Genomic DNA, 11,347 nt, shown 5'->3' on the forward strand with positions numbered 1-11,347 from the left:
AATTAAAAAAAAAAAAAAAGGAGGTGAACAACAGAACATATCATAGTAAAACTGGCAAAATAAAATAAAGAAAACATTCTAAAAGTAGCAAGACAAAAGAAATCCTTAACTTAGAATGGAAGACCAATAAGGTTAACAGCAGATCTTTCCACAGAAACTTAATGGGCAAGGAAGGAAGTGGGATGATATATTAAATGTGTTGAATGGGAAAAATCTACATCCAAGAATGTTATACCCAGCAAGGCTATCATTCAGAGTAAGAGAGATAAAGAGTTTCCTAGAAAAACAAAAACTAAAGGAGTTTATGACCACTAAACCAGCCCTGCAAGAAAATTTAAAGGGGAATCTTTGGGTGGTAAGAAATGACCAAAAGACACAAAAACTAGAAAAGAGATTGGAGAAAATCTCCAGAAATAACAAGAAAACCAATAACGAAATGTCACTAAATTTATATCTATCAATACTTTGAATGGAAATGGACTAAATGGTCCATTCAAAAGACAGAGGTAATCAGACTGGATTAAAAAAAAACACCAATCTATATGCTAACTACAATAAACTCATTTTAGATCTAAAAAACACCTGCAGATTACAAGAAACTCATTTTAGATCTAAAAAAAACACCTACAGATTGAAAGTTAGGAGATAGAGAACCATCTATTGTAAAAATCGACAGCAAAAGAAAACTGAACTAGCAGTAATTGTAAGATGAAGTACATTTTAAACCAAAGACTGTAACAAAAGATGAACAAAGGCACTATATCATAATAAGGGGACAATCTAACAAGAATATCTATCAATTATAAATATGTGTACACTTAACAAGGGAGCACCCACATATATAAAACAATTAATAACAAACATGAAGGAACTCAGTGATACTAATACAATAATAGTATGGGACTTTAACACCCCACTTAAATCAACAGGCAGATCATCAAAGAAAAAAATCAACAAGGAAACAATGGCTTTGAATGACACACTAGACCATACTTATTTAACAGATATATTCAGGACATTTCATCTTAAAGCTGCAGAATATATATTCTTCTTTAGTGCACATGGGACATTTTTCAGAACAATGACATGTTAGGTTACAAATCAGGCCTCCACAGTATAAAAAAATTGAGATCACACCATGCATATTTTCTGGCCACAACACTGTGAAACTTTAAGTTAACCATGAGAAAAGAATTTGTTAACACTACAGATACATGAAGGTTAGTGAATATCCTACTAAAGAATGAATGGGTCAACCAGAAAATTAAAGAAGAAATTAAAAAAAAAATACATGGAAACAAATGAACATGAAAATGTGGTCATATGAAACAATTGGGATACAGGAATATGGTCCTAAGAAGAAGTAATACAGGTCTAAATCAAGAAGCAAGACAAATCTCAAATATCTAAACTCACCTTACATCTATAGAAGTACAAACAAATAACAAATGAAGACTATAACCAGCAGACTAAGGGAAATCATAAAGCTTAGAGCAGAAATAAATTATATATATATGTGTATCATATATATATACACATATATATGATATATATGATATATATATATCATATATATATGATATATGTGTATCATATATATATATGATATATATGTGTATATATATATATCATATATATGATAACAACCAACACCTCATATATCATATATATGATATATATATATACACATATATATCATATATATATATGATATATATACACACATATATATATACACATATATATGATATATATATATATGATACACATATATATATAAAACACCTACAGATTGAAAGTTAGGGGATAGAGATATATATATATATATATATATATATATATATATATATATACATACACAGTAGAATTGATCAATGAAACCAGGAGCTGAAAGATTAATAAAATTGATAAACCTCAGACTTATCAAAAAGAAAAGATAAAGAATGATAATATAATAAATTCACAACTGAAAGAGGAAAATAACAACCAACACCTCATATAAAAACAATTATAAGAGAATGTTATGAAAATTTGTATACCAACAAATTGGACAATCTGGAAGAAATTGATAAATTCCGAGAAACATAGAAACTACCAAACAGAAACAAGAAGAAATAAAAAAAGAATGTACAGACCCATAACCAGCAAAGATATTGATTCAGCAATCAAAAATCTCCAAAAAAACAGGGGCGCCTGGGTGGCTCAGTGGGTTAAGCCGCTGCCTTCGGCTCAGGTCATGATCTCAGGGTCTTGGGATCGAGTCCCGCATCGGGCTCTCTGCTCAGCAGGGAGCCTGCTTCCCTTCCTTTCTCTCTCTGCCTGCCTCTCCGTCTACTTGTGATTTCTCTCTGTCAAAAAAAAAAAAAAAAAAAAAAATCTCCAAAAAAACAAAAGCCCAAGGCCAGATGGCTTCCCAGGGGAATTCTACCAAATACTTAAAGAATTAATATCTATCCTTCTCAAACTTTTCCAAATAATAGAAATGAAAGGAAAACTTCCATACTCATTCTGCAAGGCCAATATTACCTTAACTCAAAAACCAGAGAAAGACCTCACTGAAAAGAGAATTTCAGGCCAATATCATTCATGAACACATCTGTAAAAATACTCAAGAAAATAGTAGCAAATCGAATCCAACAATACATTCACCATGATCAAGTGGAATTTATTCCTGTGTGGCAAGGGTGGTTCAATAGTCACATATTATTCAACATGATATATCACATTAATAAAATAAAGAATAAGAAGTATATTATTATTTTAATAGATGCATAAAAGGTATTTGACAAAGTAGCATATACTCTTGATAAAAAACAACAACAAAAACAATAGAGTAGGTATAGAGGGAACATACCTCAACAAAGGCCATATATTAAAGACCCATAGCTAATTTCATCCTTAATGGGAAAAAACTGAGAGCTTTCCCTCTACAGTCTGGAACAAGAGAGGGATATCCACTCTCACCAGTTATTTAACATAGTACTGGAAGTCCTAGCCTCAGCAGACAATAAAAATAAATATAAAGCATCCAGATCAGCAGGAAAAAAAAAAGATTAAACTTCCAACTTAAGTTACATTATAAACCTGTAGTGATCAAGAGAATACAGTACTGACACAAATACAAATAGATCCATGGAACAGAATAGAAAACCCCAAAATGAACCCACAAGTATGCAGTCAATTAATTGTCAACAAAGCCAGAAAGAGTAACCAAAGGAAAAGAGTATCTTCAGCAAATGGTGTTGGGAAAACAGGACAGCAACATGCAAAAGAATGAAACTGGACCACTTTCTTACACCGTACCCAAAAATAAATTCAGAGTGGATGAATTACCTAAATGTGAGAAAGGAAGCCATCAAAATCCTAAAGAAGAACACAGGCAGTAATGTCTTTGACAGTAAATGGCAACTATTTACTGTATATGTTTCCTGAGGCAAGGGGGAAAAAAGCAAAAAAAATTTTTTTTTAAGATTTTATTTTTTTTATTTGACAGACAGAGATCACAAGTAGGCAGAGAGGCAGGCAGAGAGAGAGAGGAAGAGAAGCAGGCCTCCTGCTGAGCAGAGAGCCCGATGCGGGGCTCTATCCCAGGACCCTAGGATCATGACCTGAGCCGAAAGCAGAGGCTTTAACCCACTGAGCCACCCAGGCGCCCCAAAGCAAAAAATTTTTAAAAAATAAACATAAAATATAAAACTTTGGGACTTCATCAAAATAATAATCTGTACAGCAAAGGAAACTATCAACAAAAGTAAAAGATGACCTAGGGAATGAGCAAAGATATTTGCAAATGACATATTTGATAAAGGGTTAATGTCCAAAATATATAAAGAACTTATCAAACTTAACACTTAAAAAGCAGATAGTCCATTTAAAAATTGAGGAGAATACATGAATAGACACTTTTCCAAAGAAGACCTACAGATGGTTGACACATTGAAATGATGTTCAACATCACTCAATATAGTTGAAATGTAAACATAAACTCCAATGAAATTCCACCTCATGCCAGTCAGAATGGCTAAACTTAACAACACAGGAAACAACAGATGTTAACAAGGATGCAGTGAAAGGAGAACCTTCTTACAGTTTTGTTGGAAATAGAAACTGGTGCAGCCACTCCAGAAAACAGTATGAAAGTTTCTCATAAATTTTAAAATAGAACTATCCTATGATCAGCAATTGTACTACTAGGTATTTAGGAAAATAAAAAATACTGATTCGAATTGACACATGTCCCCCGATGTTCATAGAAGTATTATCTACAAGAGCCAAATTATGGCAAGGGTCCAAATGTCCATTGACTTATGAATGGATAAGGAAGAAGTAGTATATATACACAATGGAATATTACTCAACCATAAAAAGAATGAAATCTTGCCAATTTGCAATGATGTGAATGGAACTAAGAGCCTTATTAACATGAAATAAGTCATTTAAAAAGACAAATATCATACAATTTTACTCATATAAGGAATTAAAAAAATTAAACAGATGAACATGGGAGAAAAATAATAAGGCAAACCATAAAATAGAGTCTTAAATATAGAGATCAAACTGAGGGTTGCTGGAGGGGAAGTGGGAAGGGAAATTGGTTAAATTGGTGATGGGTATGAGGGAGGACACTTGTGATGAGCCCTTTTTATGTAAGTAATTAATTGCTAAATTCCACTCCTGAAACTAATATTACACTATACATTAACTAACTGGAATTTAAATAAAAACTTGAAACTAGAACAAAACAAAACAAAACAAAACAAAAGACTCTTTTAGTGTTTCATTTTAAGAATGACAAAATTTGCAAATAGCCACATATCATTTTAAGTTTCTCACTGGTCTGTGCAAGGAAAACATAAATATCAGATTTTTTTCACTCATTTCATTTTTCTCAGAGGATATCAGCCTTGAGTTGTGAAAGCATTAGCAATGACTGAGACTACTAAAAAAAAAAAAAAAGACCCTAGACCTATTTGGACCTGTATTTTCTTTTGTTTTATTTACCAGAATGATTGTATACATTAAGTCCACTAGGAATCTTGAGCATAATGCAAAAGATGTTCAAATTTGGCAGTGTATCTGGAAACAATCCATAATGCCAAGCCCATAGTTTTAATAATGAACAAAGATGTATTGTTTTTAAAACCAGGTAACAGGTAAAACCTGGTGATTCACAGACCTGTACCCCTGGGGATAAAAATATATGTTTATAAAAAATAAAAATTAATTAAAAAAAAAACAGGTAACAGGGAATAGGGTGGAGTTAAGTTGGCAGAGTAGTAGGGTGACCTTGAGCTTGGCATGTCCTTCAAACATCCAACTATTTTGAACAACTAGGAATATGATTTGAGAATTAAAAAAGCAATCAGCACAGTTGGAAGGAGAGAACATGGCAGATGCAAGTTTTGGAGCCATGATTTGGGATTGAGAGCAATTGTGCAGCCTCAAAGGGGAGGGACACTTTTTGTGGAGCAAAAGAAAGAGAGAAAGTGGGAAAAAGTACTGTGGGTAGATATCAGAAAATAAGCCATAGTGAGGAGATCCCTTGGGTCGCACAGGGAGAGATCACTCCCCTTCCTGGAGTGTATTTGGAAGAGCATATTTTGTCCTTCCAAGGACAAAAGGGCAAGTAGGAGCCATTGAGCAGCATTCAACAGTGAGGTCAGAGGTGTACGGAGAGCACAGAAAAGCCACAATAGGCGTAAACTTCTGTATGTGAACCAAGCAGCTGCTTTTCTGCAGCAGAACTGAACAGAAAATAGAGACTGGGGCAGACTTCAGCTAACCTAGCTACTGCTTTTTGCTGTCTGCCACAATATATGCAAGCTTCTGTGCAACTGCTTTTCTGGGAAGGAACAGAGTAGGGGACTGAGTCATGCACAGACAGAAGAACTTTGTTGCAACTTTTCTCTGTGCATCACAATAAACTCTAGCCTCCATGCTTGTACTGTGCAGCTGCTTTTCTGGGACATGAGAATGCCAGGTGCACCATGAAGCTTTCCTCCAGGGGATAAGTGGGGGTACACAATTTGCAAGGCCCTTTAAAACTTGGAGTTTTGAATCCCAGTTACCAGCCAGAGATAAAATGCAGGAGATCTGGTGGCAACGGGCACATAAACAGCCTGGGAGTGCACAAGTTAAGGGCAAGGAACTAATGAAAACCTGGGACACAGGAGATTGCTCACTTTTCTGAGAGAGCCTTCTGAACAGTGGTGTCCAGGGGTCCCCTCCATGCAGACATCAGGGTAGAGTGACACTGTATTCCTCCTCCATCACCCCTCTCTCCCTGATGCACACAGCACCTCCAGTGGAGGCTGGAGCCCCCTACACTAAAACTTGCCCCATTATACCTGACAGGGATATCTTTACAAGGGCAAGTCAATTTGTGAGTCAGACCAATGGGCCTCTCCCTCAGAAGACCAACACATGTCCCTGGATGTTGCAATTCTGCTAATTATAGAATGCTCCAAAAGGTGTCCAATGTGGCTGAGGAGTGGAAGACCTTAGTTCTGTCTGGTCCCAGAAATTCATCTAGGTAACTATCAAATCATTCTGAACATCTGCAAACTCAGCTGGAGATCTAAGAAAAGAATAGCTGCTACTCTGCAGATAGAAAAGTGACCATTTATTGCAAGGTAGGAGGTGCAGAAAAGTGAAACTGAGGGGATATATGGGAAGATAGCTATGGGGGGAGGGAGCCTACCTAAGCCAGTTGCTGGAAATTGATGTAGCAGTGGGGAACAAAATCTGAAGTTTTAGAAGTCTGCTCCAGTGAGGGACTTCCCTGCCTGAAAGCCACTCGGGTGGTGAAGTGGGACAGAATCTCAGGTGGGATAATGTGTTCTCAGGATCCCTGGGGTCACAGAAAGAAAAGGGGTACCTGAGTGTGACAGAGTTCCCAGGCATGGGAGCAGTAATGACGGCTGCAATCAGAAAGCCCAGGAGTGGGCTTTTAGCTCATGGTTACTGTAAACCATGATCTGTGACACAGCTGGGTGACTGATCTCTGAGCAGATGGTAAGCAAGCAGGAGAACCACTGCTGAGACCCCCTCCCCTTCCCCTCTGGGAGAAATTGTGCAGGTGTGCACTGCAGGAGTCTGCAGGGTTTGGAGACTTGAAATGGGGTCATGAGACAGGGATAGAAATGCTTAGTCACAGGCTTGGTGAGCATGGAGTGTGGACGAAGACCAGGGAGACAGGGGTGATAGATTTCTTTTCTTTGAGGGTGGACTGAAGAGTGAGGGCCCGAGATTTTGGTTCCAGGGATGGAGACTTAGAAGCTGCCATTTTGATTCTCACCCGCTAAAGTGGCACAGAAAGCCCTCAGGGAACAAAAGCCACATAGAGCAATCCAGAGCCAATTACACTGACCCTGGCCTCCTGGCAAGGGTGGTGCAACTCCACCCAGGCAGACACCTGAGAATTAATCAAAGAGGCCTCTACCCCTGCCCCCTCCAAAAAATCACCAAGAACATCCTGCTAAGAACAAGATTACCAATTCCACAGAACTGCAAAACTCCAGCTCTAAGGGAAAACAGTGGATTAGAATTCACAGGGATTTTTCCCCATGATTCTTTACCTTTCAATTTTAATTTTTTTTGCTTTCCTTTTTCAAAAAAATTTTTCTTTTATCAAATTTTCTGAGGATTTTTAAATTTACACTTACACTCTACCCTTCCATTAAATTTAATTTTATTTTTGAGTATATATATTTATATTTCCTTACAATTTTGGAATGTAGTTTCCTGAACAAACAGACCAAAATACACCCAGAATCTAGTGTATTGCTCTGTTCTCTTCTCCTATCTGATCATATTATCTTTTTTCTTCTTCTTCTTCTTCTTCTTTTTTAAAGTCTTTTTAAATTTTCATCATTAAAATTACATTCTATCATCCCATTGTATTTAATTTATTTGTGTATGTATATATATATATATACACACATATATATTTATATATATTTAGTATGTATATATATTTATATATAATTATTTATATATATATATATATATTTAGTCTGTGTATAAATACATGTATATATGTATATTAAGCTTTTCTTTCTTTAAATTTTGGAAGGTAGTTTCTTCTAACAAACAGACCAAAATACGCACAGGATACAGTGTATTGCTCTGCTCTGTTCACCTGTATGGTTATATTCCCTCCTTTTTTTGTCCTAATTTTCATTTTCACAGTTATATTTTATCCTTTCATTGTATTTAACTTTATTTCTGTACATATATGAGGTTTTTCTTTCTTTAAAATTTTGGCTTTGGTTTTCTAACAAACAGACCAAAATGACCAGAGAATCCAGTGTATTGCTCTATTCTGCTCACCTGTCAGATTATATTCTCTCTCTCTCTCTCTTTTTCTCTTCCTTTATTTTTTTCTCCTCTTTTCTTATTTGTTTAGTGTATATTTCTCTAAGGTCATTGCCATTTTATTATTTTGTTCTCTCATTCAACTATTTTTTTTCCTGGAAAGAATGACAAGATGGAAAAACTCACCTCAAAAAAGAACAAGGGACAGTAATGACTCCCAGGGACTTAATCAAGATGGATATAAGCAAGATGTTAGATTAAAAGTTCAGAATAATGACTAAAAATATACTAGCTGGGCTTGAAAAAAAAAACATAGAAGACTCTTGATAATCCCTTTCTGGAGAAATAAAAGAACTAAAATATAACCAAGTCAAAATCAAAAAGGTTATTAATGAAATGCAATTAAAAATGGAGGCTCTGTGGTGCCTGAGTGGCTCAGTTGGTTAAGCAACTGCCTTTGGCTCAAGTCATGATCCCAGAGTCCCAGAATCAAGTCCCATATCATGCTCCCAACTCCATGGGGAGTCTGCTTCTCCCACTGACCTTCTCCCCTCTAATGCTTTCTCTCTCACTCTCTCCCTCTCTCTCAAATAAATAAATAAAATCTTTTAAAATATATTTTTAAAAATGGAGACTCTAACACCCAGTATAAATGAGGCAGAAGAGAGAATTAGTGATATAAATGATAAAAAGATGAAAGTGAAGGTGCTGAGAAGAATAGAGATAACTACTGGATCACAAGGGGAGAATTCAAGACATAAGTGATACCATAAAGCAAAACAATATCAGAATAATTGGAATCCCAGAAGAAGAGGAAAGAGAGAGAGGAGCAGAAAATATAATGGAGTAAATTATAGTGGAGAACTTCCCTAATCTGGGGAAACAGACATTAAAATCCAGGAGACACATAGAAAGCCCTTCAGAATCAATAAAAATAGGTCAGCATCATGACATATAATAGCGAAACTTAACAAATCTCAGAGAAAAAGAGAAAATCCTGAAAGCAGCTTGGGACAAGAGGTCTGTAACCTACAAGTATAGAAACTAGATTGGCAGCTGACCTATTCACAGATACCTGGCAGGTCAGAAAGGACTGGCATGATATATTTAGGGTGTTAATGAGAAAAGTATGCAGCTAAGAATACTTTATTCAGCAAGGATCTCATTCAAAGTACAAGAAGAGATTAAAAGGCTTCCAGGACAAACAAAACTAAGAATTTGTGATCGCTATAACAGCCCTGCAAGTAAAATTAAAGGTGATCCTGAAGAGAGCCCCAAAGTAACATAGACCAGAAAAGAACAGAAACAATACACAGAAACAGTCACTTTACAGGTAATACAAAGGGCACTAAATTCATAACTTTCAACAGTTACTCTGAATGTAAATGGGCTAAATGACCCAATCAAAAGACACAGGGTATCAGATTGGATAAAAAAAGCAAGACTCATCAATATGCTGTCTGCAGCAGGCTCCTTTTAGATCCAAAGACACCTCCAGATTGAAAGTGAGAGGATGTTAAAATCATTTATCATGCTAAGGGACATGAAGAGAAAGCTGAAGTAGCAATCCTGATATCAGATAAACTAGATTTTTAAAGCAAAGATTATAATAAAAGATGGGGAAGGTCACTATACCATAATTAAATGGCCTATCCAACAAAATCTAACAACTGTAAATATTTGTGCCCCTAACATGAGAGCACCCAATTATGTAAAGTAATAAATAACTAAACTAAAGAAACACATTGATAATAATACAATAAAAGTAGGGGACTTCAATGTCCCACTCATGGCAATGGGCAGCTTATCTAAGTGGAAGATTAGCAAGGAAACAAGGGCTTTGAATGATACATTGGACCAGATGGACTTCATAGATATATACAGTGTTCCAACCTAGATCAACAGAATACACATTCTTCTCAATTGCTCATGGAATAATCTCCAAAATAGTTCACATATGGGGTCATAAATCACATTTCAACTGGTGCCAAAAGACTGGGATCTGTCCCTGCATATTTTCAGACCACAATGCTTTGAAACTGGAAATCAATCACAAGAGGAAATTTGGAAGGAACTCAAACACATGGAGGTTAAAGGGCATCTTACTAAAATTGGTTAACAAGGAAGTTAAAGAAGAAATTAAGAAAAAAATGGAAACAAATGAACATAAAAACACAACTGTTCAAAACCATTGGGATGCAGAAAAGGTGGTCTTAAGAAGGAAGTATATAGCAACACCAGCCTTTCTCAAGGAACAATAAAGGTCTCAAATATGCAACCTAACCTTGCACTTACAGGACATGAAGAAAGAACAGCAGATAAAGCCCAAGCTAAGCAGGTGAAGAGAAATTATAAAGATTACAGCAGAAGTCAATGAAATAGCAATCAAAAGAACAGTAGAACAGATCAATGTAAATAGGAGCTGGTTTTTTGAGAGAATTAATAAAATTGATAAACCACTGGCCAGACTTATCAAAAAGAAAAGCAAAAGACCCAAATTAATAAAATTATGAATGAGAGAGGAGAGTTTGCAACCAACACTGAAGAAACATAAACAACAGTAAGAAAATATTATGGGCAACTATATGCCAACAAATTAGGCAATCTGGAAGAAATGGATGCATTCCTAGAAACATAAACTAACAAAACCGATATAGGGAGAAATAGAAAACTTGAACAGACCCATAACAAGCAAAGAAATTGAATCAGTAATCAAAAATCTCCCAATAAAGAACATTCCAGACCTGGATGGCTTTCCAGGAGAACTCTACCAAATACTTAAAGAAGATGGGGTGCCTGGTTTCCTCAGTTGGTTAAGCATCTACCTTTGCCTCAGGTCATGATTCCATGGTCCTGGGACTGAACCCCACACTGGGCTTTATGCTCAGCAGGGAGCCTGCTTCTGTCTCCTCTGCCTGCCACTTTCTCCACTTACACTCTCTCCACCTCTGTCAAATAAATAAAACCTTGGAAAAAAATTAATGCCAATTTTTCTGAAGCTGTTTCAAAATATACAAATGGAAGGAAAACT

The 11,347-nt window shown here is 35.9% G+C and overlaps 1 long non-coding RNA gene across 1 annotated transcript; it reads right to left on the reverse strand.

The window, feature by feature from the left end:
• Positions 1-202: 202 nt before the first annotated feature.
• Positions 203-9,456, reverse strand: LOC116583565. The gene is made up of 3 exons (XR_004282783.1): positions 9,362-9,456; positions 6,556-6,557; positions 203-214 (listed from the first exon to the last, which is right to left on the reverse strand). It is a non-coding gene; the product is annotated as an uncharacterized LOC116583565 (long non-coding RNA).
• Between the last annotated feature and the right edge of the window lie 1,891 nt (positions 9,457-11,347).

Source organism: Mustela erminea, chromosome X, assembly GCF_009829155.1.
Source record: "Mustela erminea isolate mMusErm1 chromosome X, mMusErm1.Pri, whole genome shotgun sequence".
In the NCBI taxonomy this organism is placed as follows: Eukaryota; Metazoa; Chordata; class Mammalia; order Carnivora; family Mustelidae; genus Mustela; species Mustela erminea.